The sequence below is a fragment of the Scyliorhinus canicula genome, chromosome 21 (assembly GCF_902713615.1).
Source record: "Scyliorhinus canicula chromosome 21, sScyCan1.1, whole genome shotgun sequence".
In the NCBI taxonomy this organism is placed as follows: domain Eukaryota; kingdom Metazoa; phylum Chordata; class Chondrichthyes; order Carcharhiniformes; family Scyliorhinidae; genus Scyliorhinus; species Scyliorhinus canicula.
Window position 1 is genome coordinate 19,505,031 of NC_052166.1, and position 15,497 is coordinate 19,520,527.

A 15,497-nucleotide genomic window follows, 5' to 3' on the forward strand; every position below is an offset into this window, starting at 1 on the left:
CACCTATTATTGGGCGGCGAATGTGGAGAAGGTGAGGTGATGGTGGGTGGGAGTGGGTCAAGATGGAGGAGGAAGCCTGTAGGGGTTCCAGTCTGAGAGCTATAGTGCCTGCTCCACTGCAACCAGCTCCGGGGAAGTATACGGGGAGCCCGGTGGGACAGTTGAAGGTCAGGGTGTGGAATCAGCTGCGGAGACACTTTAAGTTGGAGGGGGTGTGAGTGTTAACAGTACTGTGCGGGAATCATAGGTTTAAGCCATGGGAGATGGATGGAATATATGGGAAGTGCAGAGAGACGGGGCTGGTGAGGGCGAGGGATTGTACTTGGAAAGGAAGTTTGCAGGTCTAGATGTTGCCAAGGGGGGGGGGGGGGGGGGGGGGGGGGGGGGGGGGGGGGGAGGGATTTAGATATATGCAGGTGAGGGACTTTGCGCGAAAGGAGTGGAGGAAATTTCCTACATTGCCGAAGTACACCTTATTGGAGCAACTGCTGCTCCTGGATGAGTTGGGAGAGGGGAGGATTGGGGATATATACGGGCGATTGGGGGAACAGGGGGGTGAGGATCAAGAACAAATGTAAGGAGTTGGGGGAGATAGGCTGGGGACTGTGGTGCGATGCATAGGGTCACTTCAACCTCCTGCTGTGTGAGGATGAGCTTGATTCAGTTCAAGGTGGTTCACAGGGAATGTATGACCTGGGCAAGGATGAGTGGGTTCTTCCAAGGGGCAGCTGATAAGTGCGATAAGTGTGGGCGAGGGCTGGCGAATCATGCATACATGTTCTGGGGTTGCAAGAAGCTGGAGAGATACTGGAAAGCAGTGTTTGGGATGCCAAATAAGGTTGTGGGGATGGAGGTCAGGCCGGACGTAATTGTGGCAATCTTTGGGGTATCGGAAGTGCCGGAGCTGGTGGAGGGAAAGGGGGCTGATGTCGTGGCCTTCGCCCCTCTAATTGCCCGGCGACGGATCTTGCTAAATTGGAGGTCGGATACGCCGCCGGGGGTGGCAACCTGGCCGAGGGGCTTGTACAATTTTCTCTGGTTGGAAAAGATCAAATTTGAGTTGAGGGGGTCAGCAGAGGGCATCGAGACACAGTGGGGGTTATTCATGACAATGTTTGAGGAACTGTTCTTCACGGGGGGGGGGGGGGGGGAGGTAAAAAGGGGGAGCAAATGTACAAATTGTGGACTGAGAGTCTGTGGTCTGTTTTTGTATATGTTGCAGTTTTTTACACATGTTTGGAATAAATACATTTTCTTTAAAAACTGGATGTAATTTGGTCATCCTCCTCTCTTTCACCAAATGAGGTGATCATAACTGAAAGCAATGCTCGAGTGCAACCACACCAAGACCTTGTGATTCCCACTTGCACAATTTTATATTGCACTGATCGGAGACATTCCTAAAACCCTTTTGAGTTGAATGGATTAAGGAATGAATTAGTTTGTAGATAATGAATAATTCTTTGAGATGCAGCATCAATTGTATCAGAGCACAGAGAAAATTAGCTCATACAATCCACTGTAAATCCAGTTGCCATATTTCCCTTGTCCTCAACTCTACTCTTATGCCTTTCCCTCCCTCCTAGAATCATGAAAAGGTTCCCCTTGTCCTCACCTTCCACCCCACCAGTATCTGTATTCAATACATAAGATATAACAGCGGTGTGAGGCTCACTGACAAAAACCCAATAATTTGCAATTTGTAATACATTGAGAAAAGGATACTTCGCCACTATCTTTCATGTTAAAACAAACTTTAATTTAGACACAGAATCAATCACATTAGCAACAAATGAACAGCTTAAGTTAACAGTTAAAACAGTTCTGCACTAAAAGGAAAACTTTAAATTTACTCCCTACACTTGTAACTATATATATATTCCAACTCAGCAAACCAATATAGTTCAGATACCAATTATACACAAAGTTAACAATCAGGTTTACTTGTTTTTCGCTGTGCAGAGCACTGTGAGAGAACCTTTCAGAAGCCAGACCTGTCTTGTCAGACTACAATCCTTTTTAAAAAATATAAATTTAGACTACCCGATTCATTTTTTCCAATTAAGGGGCAATTTAGCGTGGCCAATCCACCTACCCTGCACATCTTTGGGTTGTGGGGGCGAAACCCACGCAAACACGGGGAGAATGTGCAAACTCCATGTGGACAGTGACCCAGAGCCGGGATCGAACCTGGGACCTCGGTGCCGTGAGGCATCAGGGCTAACCCACTGTGCCACCGTGCTGCCCCGTCAGACTGCAATCTTAAACCAAATTGCAAATTACAGATAGATATGGCTCTGCCCTTTACTTACATCATAAGGCATTCTTAGCTCTCCTCTCACTAAGATGTCCCAAGATATGTTTATCCTGGACTAACCACCTTCCCTCATAAATTATCTGCACCCCCGGGATACTCCAAAATCAAAGCAATGTTCCATTAGTCATCTATCTGTAAACAGGTAAATATTTAAAATCAATTATTATCTCACTTTTATGACCCCTTAATCACAGCTTTAGCACACATACTGCCTGTATGTATCTTAAAACAGGGTTCTTAAATAACACTACTGCAACAAATATAAAATATAATATAGAACAATTTCTTACATTATTACGATCCTAGTCAAGGCCCCAACATTTGCTAGGATGTCGGACAGAAACCCCAATACTTTATTTAATTTTTAAGACTGTAGGAAAGGATACTTCATATCTTGAGTGACTCCATGCACAAGTAGGGAAATGTAGTGTGATTTAAAGGCACCCGGCGACGATCCATAAGAGCCGGTTAGATTGTGGGAGAGGCCAAAGTTGGGATCCGTGCTTGGTGCCGATCGGTTTGCGATCTAACTGGCCCGTTCCTGTTGGGGTGCACGTGTGTGTGGATCAGTGAGGGAGCCTGTGCCCTATCCAAGTAATATCCCCGGCAAGAATCTGGGGTTTCGGTGTCCCTGCTGAGGCTGGGGATGCATGAGCAGGGCGGGGTCCCACAACCGATGTGTGTGTCTCACCCCCACAACCCAAAGCTGTGCAGGGTAGATGGATTGGAATTTTTTTTTTTTTAATTAATTTTTAAAAACTTTAATCATGGCTGATCTTGGGTGTCAACTCCACTTTCCCCACAAGCTCCGAGAGACCAATATCTGTCTACCCTAGCCTTAAAAACGATGGAGCATCCATAGCTCACTGGGGTAGAGCATTGCAAAGACTCACGATCCTTTGAGTGAAGAAATTTCCTCTCTTCAGTCCTAAATAATCATTTCCTTATCCTGAGACTGTGCCCCCGTGTTCTAGATTCTCCAGCCAGCGGAAACAACCTCTGAGTGTCTCCCCAATCAATCTGCATCAGAATCTTGTATGTTTCATCGAGATCATCTCTCAGTCTTCTAAACTCCAGAGAGTATAGTCCCAATTTACTCAGCTTCCATCATAGGACAACCCTTTCACCCCAGTAATCACTGTAGTAAACCTTTGCTGTTCAACCTCCTGTGCAAGTATATCCTTAAATATAGAGACCAAAACTGCACACAGAATACTGCAAGTGTGCTCTCATTAAAGCCTTGTACAGTGGTATCATGACATCTTTATTGCTGTAATCTAATCTTGCAATAAAAGCCAACAATCCATTGGCCTTCCTAATTACTTGCTGTGCCTACATGCTGACTTTGTGTGTTTCCTGAAGAGGACACTCAGCTTCCTCTGTACTGCAGTAAGATGTTCATCTCGCTTCTCTTCTACTATCTTTGTAGGCACATGGTACAATGAGAATTATACAACCTGTTGAACAAACATAGTAGTCAGTATCTATCAATGAATATACAACCTTATCCCCTACAAACAAGAGGAAAATTAATTCTGATAGACTTGTGACGGTACCATAATGCTAATTGATGTAGACAAACTGAAGGAGAGAGGAGAGAACAAGAAGAGAACATAAAGAGACAAAAACAACATTTATCCAAGAGCAAAAATAACCTACATTTCCCATAGGACTACAAAACAGTGAAATGTTCAGAGTAACTAGGAGACTCAGGTATTGGCTTTCCAGGAACATCAGAGAACATTGAGTCTGAGCAGCTACTTGTGAGGAGACAACTGAAAACATCCAAAAAAAACATATTTTTAGAACCTCATTGACATTTAGAACAGAAAATGTCTGACCTGAGCCAACATGAACCTCACTAACTGTTCCCAACCTTTAGCACAGGAGGTCCCTGACCCAGGCCAGAACAAACGGTGCCGACCACACCTGACCTTCAGCACAGGAAAGCCCTGTCAAGCCCCCTCTGAATTGTATAAATTCCAATGAAAATCACCTCTAGTTTCTGTCCATAGATCTCTGAAAGTTGCCACCCAAGTGGATAGAGCCGTGAAGAAAGTCTGTTTGCATTTATTAACAGGAGGATTGAGTTTAAGAGCCGTGAGGTAATGCTGCAACTGTACAAGACCTTGGTTAGACCACATTTGGAGTATTGTGTGCAGTTCCAGTCACCTCATTATAGGAAGGATGTGGAAGTGTTGGAAAGGGTGCAAAGGAGATTTACCAGGATGCTGCCTGGATTGGAGGGTAGGTCTTATGAGAAAAGGTTGAGGGAGCTAGGGCTTTTCTCATTGGAGCGAAGGAGGATGAGAGGTGACTTAATTGAGGTGTATAAGATGATGAGGGGAATAGATAGTGGACGTTCAGCGACTTTTTCCTCGGGTGGATGTAGCTGTTACAAGGGGCATAACTATAAGGTTCATGGTGGAAGATATAGGAGGGATGTCAGAGGTAGGTTCTTTACTCAGAGTGATTGGGCGTGGAACGCACTCCCAGCTATGGTAGTGGAGTCGGACACTTTAGGAACTTTCAAGCGGTTATTGGATAGGCATATGGAGTGCACTAGAATGATTGGGAGTAGGTTGATTTGATCTTAGTTTCGGACTAGTTCGGCACAACATCGTGGGCCGAAGGGCCTGTACTGTGCTGTACAGTTCTATGTTCTATGTTAAACTCGAGAGAGTAGAGATCCAAAGGAAAACCCTCATATCGCAGGAATGAAACTGGTGAATCTTCACTGCACTCCCTCCAAGGCAAGTGAATCCTTCCTTAGATAAGGGGACAAAAACTACACATACTGCAAATATGGTCTGAAGAAAGCCCTACACAACTACAGCAAAGCTTCCTTATTCTTGTACTCCATCATCCTTGGATTAAAGGTCAATGTGCTACTTTAATTCCAAATTACTTGCTTTCCCTGCATGCTACCTGTCTACACTTCTTGGACGAAGACATCCAAATCTCTCTGAACATCAAGATTTGAAAATTTCTTGCACAGGTCAGTTATTTCTATATTTGGTGATGAAACATCAGTGTGTTCCATGTGTGGCAATTATGAAAATTTAAGTAACATCTAACATTATAATTAACATATATGAATATAAATTAAAACTAAGCCACAGCTCTCACTTTTAATGTCTCTCTATACACCACAATGCAAGCAGCTATTCTACTGTAGCTCAGCATATAATTTAAATAAATCCAGTTTATTCTTGGTAACTTGTGAATAATATTCTGGTAGAAGATGGAGCAGAACCGGATATGAAACACAGGAGACTACCAATTAAATTTTGGGCTAAGTGTTCTATTTATAAAAATTATATCCCAAACTGGAGTTCATATAACATCATCCACATTTCAACATCATATTTGTGTTGAGAATATGTATTTAAAATTGATAAAAACCTAAGGAACTAAACCACCAACAAGGATGACGAGAATTAAGGTAAGGCAGATGGTACTAATGGGCAAGTTGGGGATGCATGAGGTTGTTTTTGGAAATGTCGCAAGGATCAAATAACCTGAGATGAATTAATAGGTGGCAAGAGGTGGCCACAAAAATGGCAACATCCGAAGAGATACTTTTGTCGAACATTGATAATCCACCTCCATCTTGTCACCATGTGCAACAACACATGGGGATCAAAGGCATGGACGTACTACAATAGGAACAAAGGGACACAGAGCTTCGAGATTCCTCTGACCAAGACAAGGAGGATGGCAGGTACTCTAAAATAGAAAGGACCATAGCAGAAAGAACAGCGCTGAGAGCTTAGTAATAATAATCTTTATTAGTGTCACAAGTAGGCTTACATTAACACTGCAATTAAGTTACTGTGGAAAATCCCCTAGTCGTCACACTCTGGCGCCTGTTTGGGTACACTGAGGGAGAATTCAGAATATCCAATTCACCTAACAAGCACATCTTTCAGGACTTGTGGGAGGAAACCGGAGCGCCCGGAGGAAACCCACGTGGACATGGGAAGAACGTGCAGACTCCGCACAGACGGTGACTCAAGCCGGGAATCGAACCCGGGTCCCTGGCACTGTGAAGCAACAATGCTAACCGCTGTGCTATTGTACAACCAGTAGAAACCAGTTGAGTGCAATATACAGTGGACACCTAGAATCTGGTAGGTGCTAGGATGAGAACAATGGCACAGTGGAACTCTTTACTGAACAGAATTGTAGGACTACCTTAATTTACCATAAATCCTGCAATGGCTCAAGAGGTTGCTCACTGCTACCTCCTCAAGGGCAAGTAGGGATTGGCAATAAGGTAAAGGTTAAAGTTGCCATAGTCCCAGATTTTCCCTTTGAGGGGGAAGAACAGACTGGTGCCGGTTTAACCAGGGAATCACCATAGCTCAGAAGAGGGCAAGGTTGAGAAGGCGGCGCCATCATGATAAATACTAGCCTTGATAGCAGTGGTCATAGCCTGAGAATAAATAATGCAAAAACAATGTTATTGAAAAGGGAGCTGGAAGGGGGTCAGTGTAGGGGTTTTTCAGGAGATGGCAACCATTCCGAGATCTCCTGGCAGAACGGTAAAAACAACAGGTCAGGAGCAGCAGCAACCCGTGGGGTGGGGGGGGGGGTGGGGGGGGGGTGGGGGGGGGGGGGGGGGGGGGTTGTCTCTTTGTTTTTGTTTGGTTGAATATCTGTTTTTTTTGCCAACGTCGGGCGTAATTTATTGTTCTCTTTTGTATTTACGGCGGGGGAGGGGGGTTCGTGTTTTTTTTGTTCTTAGAATTTTCTGTTATTGTTTTCTTTTTTGTGAAAATGTGAAAATTTGAATAAAAATTATTTTTAAAAAAGAAAAGAAAAGGGAGCTGGAAGACAATTCAAAATGCCAAGGACATAGTCACCAAATGGATGTCACTCACTGTTGGAGCAGACAGTAGAAAGAGGAATTTAAGTGTTTGTGGAGCTGAAGGTGCTTGTGGGCCATAAGGCATGTGGAGATCCCTCCCTCACTATCCCACTTCACTGCTTTCCATTTCTCTCTTAGTGTTGGACAAGGTATTTACCAAGACTTGCTTCCACAGCCATATTTCCTTCCTCAGTGACTGTCTTCGTCTCCGACTTACCCTACGGGGATTTCAACTTAAATTTCACCCTGCATGTAACCTCCAGGATTACAGGTACCCCCAGGATATACAACATTCTTCCAACCGCTGCTCTCGCCGTATCCTGAAAGTGTTGCACGTTTTACTATGGGCGTAAAACGCGTTTATTGGAGTGTATTAACACGCCTCCGAGTTCGACGTGTGCTTAACACTGCTAGGCTCTGTTCTATGTAATTATTTAGCTCTGGAGTCGCCAGTTGCCGTATAGGCAACGTCACAAGTATTCCAAGGTCAAGTTCAAAGTAATAAAGACGATACACCGATTAGTAAAGTTCAAACGATCAATATTATTATACAGTTATAATAAATACTCATGCACACTAAGAGACTAAGCTATAACTAAACTTAAGCAAACAGAATACTTATCTAACAGGAACAGGCAAGGTCAGAGAACGAGGCCTTCGTCCTGGTCTGGCACTGCAGCCTTCAGCAAGCGTTCTGGTACTTGGGAGTCTAGTGGGCTTGGATCGCGTAGCGAGCGTTGAACTTACGGTTTCGGCGGCTGGTGCTCAACGGCTGGAGTCAGGATGCAAGATGTCAGTCAGAGCCGGAGCACGGGTTTAACAGACCGGGGCTCTGTGGGGGATTTGCTTTTATACCCCTCTCTAATGTCCTTGCCCCCTTCTAGGCGGGCTCTACCTTTCGGTACCGATTGGAACGTTTCCAAACGGCTACCTTCGAATCCTCCAATGCGGGGCTTTCCTCGATGTTGGGGGGGGGTGGTTTCGATATTTGTTACTCTGGTGCCATCCTGTCTACTCCACCAATTAACTGCTACATTGAGATGGAAATGTTGCCATTGTTTGTGTCTGGATCTGGGCTGCCTCATCAGGATGTTAAGCGCTTTGCCATTAACACCTTTGGCTGGAGATCTGCACCTGGCCAGAAACTGGTTTGCTGTTTGCAAAATGCTAATTAGTTGAGAGCAGGCTGTCTGTTCTTACTAAACAGGCTTTCCCTGCTGCCTTCCATTTTAGTTTGGCTCAGTGTCCATTTTGCGTGGCCAGCATGGCTACATTCCCTCCTTGTGATCCTCACAATCATACTATTGTGAAGGATCACCTATGTACTTTGCCTTCCTTGTGTTCTGACCTCTTGCCAGTTCCTGTTCTACTCTGTTCTAAACTATGGGAAGAAGAGAAAAAATTTAACTAACATTTCTACTTGGCCCAATGTCAAAGGGACATGCATTACTACAACTGGGAACCTCTACCTATCACTATTAACCTTAACCTTAACTTAAACATTTAATCACTCTAAAACCTTAACCATTCACACCACAACATCACACTTCCCAACTCGGCAGTCGAGTATGGAACAATATAATACATGGCTGAATTTTATTTACAGAGTGTTGTAATCAGTGAGGGGTTGAGGGGTTTGGTGGAATCCGAAGATGGGGGATTGAACTCTATAGATGGGTGAGGTGCTGGAACGAGAGGCTCTCCTCTTCCATTTCCTCAACCTGAGGGTCTGCACTAGGATGATGAGGATCGCGATCACCAACAGTGATTCGATTATGTAGGACATGGAGTACCACGTCATGAATTTAGTACACCAGGTCTGAACCTCGCTGATCAGAGCTGAGCACTGGGGGTTTGCTGTAATTGAAGCATTTACGGTGGGGGTTGTGGGGGAAACGTGTCTTGTTTCCACACATATACATATGACATTAAACAGTAATAAGTGGGCTTCCATCATTTTGCTGGTCTTCTTCTTTCTCTTCCTTCTTCCTCCGGTATTGACAATCCTGGCTTCGACCTCTGTCTCGTCCTTTGAAACCTTTGGGATCAAGCACAGTATCTGTCAATACACAGTTTAAGACCTTTACTTGTTAGTGCATCTGTCTTTCAAAACCCAATTGACCCTTTAAAATGACTGGCTAAGTCACACCCTGTGACTCCCCTCATTTTTTTTTTTCAAAAAGCGAATTTAAAGACCAGCATACACCTAACAATCCTTCCTTCTGCGAGCCGTCTCGCAGGCTTTGCTGATTTACCATCCGAATGTTCCCGGATGTAAATAGCATGTGGGATGGCGGCCGAAGGGCTACCTAACGTAAAATGAAAACAAACTTTGAAATAAACATCCGAATGAGTTGCGTATGGGCCGCGACGGGTATGAGTTGGATGGGATCCCCGGGTAGGGCGTGCTGTGCCATACCCGAGCTTGGCTGACCAAGGGTTGGTTCTCAGACAGGGCGGGTCCTCAGTGCCGTTTGTCCACTGCCTGAGTAACCTGGAAAGAAACGGGTACGAATGTGTTGACCATGACTTGCAGCCTCTATTTCGCCGAATAGAGGGGCACCTAAAAAACCAAGGGAGCCAAGATGCTCCAACTGAGGACATCACTGAAGTTCTCAGAGATATCTGCGGACAAGCTATTTGGCGTGTGGCCTTACAACTTTGGAAAAGATCTCCAATCAAACCGAGTTTTTGGAACCGAAGTTCTCAAAGTATCTGCGGACAAACTAACGTGTATGTGAGGTGGTCACAATCTTTTCAGCTGAAAAGAAGATGTCCATCCTCCAACTGAACAATGTACAATCCTGAGACAAACAAACATAAAACGAAGACAAACATACGTGCAGGTTCCATCAGAAAGGACATCGTTTCCCTCAAACGATTCCTATCTTACATCATCTGGACACCTCACTTTGATTCTGCCTCTGTGAACAGGGTCACAAAGGGGTTGCCGTGTCGGGAGTCAGACACCGTGTCGTCCTGCTCTCCCGGATCCCACACCCTTGTGTGGATCAGGCATGCAAACTTTGGAATTGTGTGACCGGGGGTCACTCTCGTCATTGCGGAAAAGTCTGTAGGAATTGTCCCTGTGCCATTGTGTCGTGTCGAGTGTGTTGTCGGGGTAGTCGGGGGTCGGGTGGTGGTCTGGGTTTTTGAGGTAAGTGACTTCCATGGGGTCACTGGAGCGGGGTCGTAGTTGGTGCAGTGTGGGCTGTATGGCTGTGTGGTTGTCGCTGTCTTCAGAGGCAGTGCTGTCCTACTGTCTCTGCTGTGGCAGCTTGGTGGGCGTGTCGGGGCGTGGTCTGTAAGTGGTCTGTGGGCGGAGTCGTGGGCGAGTCAGTGGATGAACTGGTCTGTGAGGGGGATGGTGGAAACAGTGTTTCTGGTGGGCGGGGTGAAAGTGTTCTGCTGCATCTAGCAGGACCTGGTGAGCATGGTTGGCCTGTGTTCCATTGCCTTTTAACTGGTTTATATGGAACACGCGGTCTTCCATTAGGATACTTTATCCTGTAAACGGAGGGGCTAATTTTGTCCGAAATTGAGTAGGGACCGGAATATTTTGGAGCCAAAAAACTGCTGGGGTTATAAACAGATAACATTACCTGTTGGCCCACCTGGATTCTGTGGTGTGGACGGTCTTATTGAAACAGGCAGTACGTTGCTGTCGGCGTTTCCCTAGCTGGACTGCGGCTGCGAGCTGTGCAGACCTCACAGTCTCAACTAGATCTTTAACTGCCTTTCATGTGTGAGGGCCGTCACTTCGGGGCTTGTCATGTCCAGTCCTAAAAGGAATTCTGTACCTTTCATCGGCGGTCCGGTCATGAGTGTGTGTGGGGTGTATCCTGTAGATGTGGAGACAGTGTTCCTTATGAACATAAGTGCAAAGGGGAGCACTGAATCCCATGTAGGAATTATCTCTTGAACCATTTTCCTAAGGGTAGTTTTTAGGGTCCGATTCATGCGCTCCACAATCCCGCTGGACTGTGGATGATACGCAATATGGAAGTTCTGTTGTGATTCCGAATATTGTCAGGACGTTCCTCATGACCGTCCGTAAAGTGAGATCCCTGGTCCGAATCGATACTTTCGGGGTAAACCCCATCTCGTGAAGATGTGGTGGGTCAGGATCTTTGCAGCTGTCTTAGCTGTGTTTGTTCGTGAGGGAAATGCCTCTACCCATTGGTAAAGGTATCTATCACCACCAGAACGTATTATAGCCATTCCTACAAGGGGGCAATGGACCTATAAAGTCGATCTGGAGGTTTGTCCAAGGGCCGTTAACGGGCGAGTATTGCCGAAGTTGTGCTTTCTTAGAATACCGCTCGGGTTATCTGAGCACAAATCAGGCAATTCTCTATGTAATGTGTGACATCATTCCTGAGATTAGGCCACCAACAGAGTTGCCTGAGGTGCCGCGTTGTTGCATCAATTCCCTGATGCCCGTGTCCGTCATGGAACAAGGCATCATCTGATTCCTGTCCTGCTTCGGGACCACATAGAGTTGATCCTTAATGATCACACCCTCATGTGTGGTCAGTGTGTTTAAAGTGCTCGTACGCAGGCACAAAGTTTCCCTTGAAAACCTCCCTGAGGTCTCTGTCCTGTTTCTGTGCTGCCACGAGATCTTTAATATCAGTCTGTGAGACTTGGACTGCGCTCACAGGGGCGCTAGCTGGGGGGGTCCATAAGTGTCCTCTCCTGGAACCTGCCTTAGCCAATGCATCGGCTTTTACATTCCCAGGGGGTGATGACCTATGGTGGCTGCGAACTTTTATAATTGCCGAAGGTCCTGTCCTTCGCTTTCTCTAGGATATGCTGGAGGTAAGGGGGCTGAATGGAAGGGGTTTTCCGTCTGCGGATACAAAACCTCTTGTCCTCCACAGGGGCAGAAAATCTGTTAGGCTATTGCAGACATATAAGCTGTCTGAATATATGTCTGCTGGGCTGGGGAAAGAATCGGGGTGGTCCACTATGTACGCTATGGCTGCTAGCTCTGCTGCCCTGCGCGCCTAGTGACCTGGTAACTTAAGAGCTATCTCTTCGAGAGCGCGCCCTGCGCGTCCTCTACATAGATGCCGCATCCTGTGATACGCTCACCATTTAAAACTGTGGAGGAACCGTCTACATAAAATCCTCAAGGGTCCACACGTGTCTGTGGGCTGGGGGCTTTGTTTCGGGTTCCCTATCTTCCTGGGGGGTGTTTTTGCTAAAAAGGGTCCTGTGTTATGCAGGGGAGCTACAATTTCACAGTCATGGGGCTGTCCGAGGTATTGGAGGTTGTCTGCTAAGTATGTGTGTGTGCGTGTCCGTTTTACAGTAATGTCCCGTCCTTGTAAAAGTAGGGTCCACCTAGCTGCCCTAATCTGGCTAACTGAAACCGTCCTTCAGTCGACCGTCTAGTAGTAGCTGTGTGGGTGTATGTTCGGTTAGAATGGTGATGGGGTTGAGTCCGGTGATGTATGAGAAATACTGCACTGCCCAGAAGACAGCAAGGAGGTGCCTCTCACAGGCTGAAAATCCTTGTTCTACGGGTCTAGCAGTCGGGAGGCATAAGCCACTGGTCTTAGCTGCTCTGCCGTTCCTGAAGCAACACGGCCGAGAGGGTTAGATCTGTGCTAGCTACCTCGATTGCGTACGGGGAAAGTTGGTCGGGACTAGCAGCGCGGGTGCTGCACTAAGGGCTCGTTTCAACTCTTCCACAGCGCCTGTATGCTGCGGAAGCCATTCCCAGGGGGCTCCTTTCTTAAGGAGGTCTGAAAGTGGGGCGGCTTTTGTCGCGAATCCGTCGATGTGGTTCCGACAATAGCCAACCAGTCCTAAAAACGACCGGAGGGCTGAAACATTCTGGGGAAGGGGCAATTTGACAATTGAATCAATTCTTTTGAATTCGATCTCGCGTTTGCCGTGCGGATGACTGATCCCAAATACATCACTTACTTTCCAATATTTGGGCCTTTTCGGGTTAACTTTACAGCCAATTTCAGTTAAGAGTTCCAGGAGTTCGGCCAGAAGCGAAATGTGCTCTGCCTTTGTGTCTGTCTGCAGTAGTAGGTCGTCTACATACTGTACCAGACATTCGGGTCGGGAAAATTTTTCTAATCCACTTGCCAGCTGTCGGTGGAAAATGGAGGGTGAATTGTGGAATCCTTGTGGGAGGCATGTCCACGTGTACTGCTGAGTTTTAAAAGTGAATGCGAATTGTATTGGCACGCTTTTGCCAATGGTATTGACCAGAATCCATTACTGATGTCCAATACCGTGAAGTACTTGGCGTTGAGACCCTGCTTGAGCATGGTCTCGGGACTAGTAGCTACGTTGGGGCTACTGCGGGGGGTTACTTTGTTGAGTTCCCGATAATCGATGGTCAGGCGCCATGATCCATCGGGCTTCCTCACTGGCCAAATAGGGGCATTGTTGGTGGAGGCTACCGTTCTCAGTACACCTTGGTCCAACAAGCTACCTATAACCTTTTCTATTTCCACCTCTGCCTCGAGGGAAATCTATATTGCTTTTGCGGTCGGGGGTCCTGTCCGGTAACATGAACTTGTCCAGTCATTCTGCCACAGTCATGACGGTGACTTGCAAATGCTGTCCTGTGTTTGTTTAGTAGGGCCTTAATTTGTCTGTCGGTGTGGAGTGTAGTCAGGTCGAATGAGTACTCTCCCACTGCGCTAATCCGATTAGCGTAGTCTCCTACTGTGAGGGTGGCTGGGGCTCTGTCTGATCTAGCCATTCGCCAGACACACTGGTTCACTGGGTCGAACGACAAGCTATGAGCGTTCATAAAATCTATCCCCAGGATGTGCTCTGCTGTCCGGGGAAGATTTACTAGAACTACGGGGTGCCTTGTGCTAATGTTCCCTAGCTGAATTGCTATGGGTGCTGTAATGTGTCCCTGCTGCGAGTGTCCGGTGAACCGCTAAGTGTGATGGTGGAGGTGGTCGGCCACGTGTCTGAGTGTGCCGTGGTTGTGGAGTTAATGGTGGTGCGGGATCCTCCTGTGTCCCACAGTAACTCTATGGGCTTCCCTTTGACTTTCGCCGTGACTACGGGCCTCCCTGATGAGTCCCATAGTGTGTCACAGACCCAAGTGGGGGAGCCCGAACACCGTCAGTTCGTCTCGTCCACATTGGTGGGTCCTGACTGTACTGCTACATTGTGGATGGGTTTTGCTTTGTTGCGGTTCAGAGTGCCTGTCTGCTGGCCTCTCTGAGATCGCTGGGGTGCATTACACTCTTTTGCCCAATGCCCTAACTGTCCACAGTTATAGCATTCCTGTCCTTTCTGTTGTGGGCTGCTCTTGCCTTCATTTACCCATGCGGGCTTCTGGTGCTCTCTGACTGCTTGGATATCTGCAGCAGCCTGAGCCTCTTCTGGGGATCTAACTTTTCCTTTTCCCTGAAGCGATTGCTCCCAAGCGCGGGACAATCTTTTCAGGACCCATTTTTCGTTATGGGCCTCTTCTGAGGGGTCGTAACTATTGCAAGCGCTCTGTCCTGCTTCTATTGCGTGTGAGATAATTGTGCGCGTCCACTTAACCATGTTTTCACGGGTTAAATGCGCTCTATCTAGCTGTCCGAAAACTGCGCTGAAATGAATCCACAGCCTTCCTGCGAATGCTGTGGGGTGTTCGGATCTCTTCTGCCTGCACTTATTCAATCCTTCTACGGGGTCACCTCTATTGTACCCGATGGCATCTAAAATGGCAGTGTGCATCTCCTCTAGGCTGCCTCCTGCCACGTTCTGTGGGTCGGGGAGGGCTGCTACTACACTTTGGTCTAAGCTCAGCACGGTGAGCTTAACCTGCTCTCTCTCATCCAGGCCGTACATGGTAGCCTGCTGTTTTACTTTAGCGAAAAACTGGTGGGGGTCTGCGGTGGGGAGGAACGGAGTGATCTTTTCACAAGCGTCCCTTAGCTGGGTTACTGTTAAAGGGGTGGTGTAAGTTATGTCTGGGGCGCCTTCTGATTCGGCTTTCCTCTGTGTGGTTACGGGATTCATGGGTGCGGTTATGATCTGAGCTGTGGGGGGTTGGGGTGCCTGTCGTTTCTGCTGAGCTGCTGGCGCACATGTTCCCTGAACATAACGCTGCGCTGTCTCGCTTAATTCCTGCCAATCTGGGGCGTTTTCTCCATCTAACTGTGCTCCAAAGGTGCTTTGGAAGCCATTCTGCACCGAAAGCAGAGATTGCAGTTCCGCAATCTGTTTCCTGCATTTCGCGTGGTCAACTGTGCTTTGTCTTTGTTCGGTCGTTGCAGCGTGGAGTGCTCTCAAAGCTGCTTTGAGATCGGAACATTGCCTCTGCAA

General features: G+C 47.0%; 1 protein-coding gene across 1 annotated transcript in view; it reads left to right on the forward strand.

The window, feature by feature from the left end:
• Nucleotides 1-5,174: 5,174 nt before the first annotated feature.
• The window catches only part of wdr31 (WD repeat domain 31), a 66,307-nt gene continuing 55,984 nt past the window's right edge, over nt 5,175-15,497 (forward strand). Inside the window, exon 1 of the mRNA XM_038781720.1 lies at nt 5,175-5,315. The gene's annotated coding sequence lies outside the window, so the exon portion shown is untranslated. The remainder of the gene's footprint in view (nt 5,316-15,497) is intronic.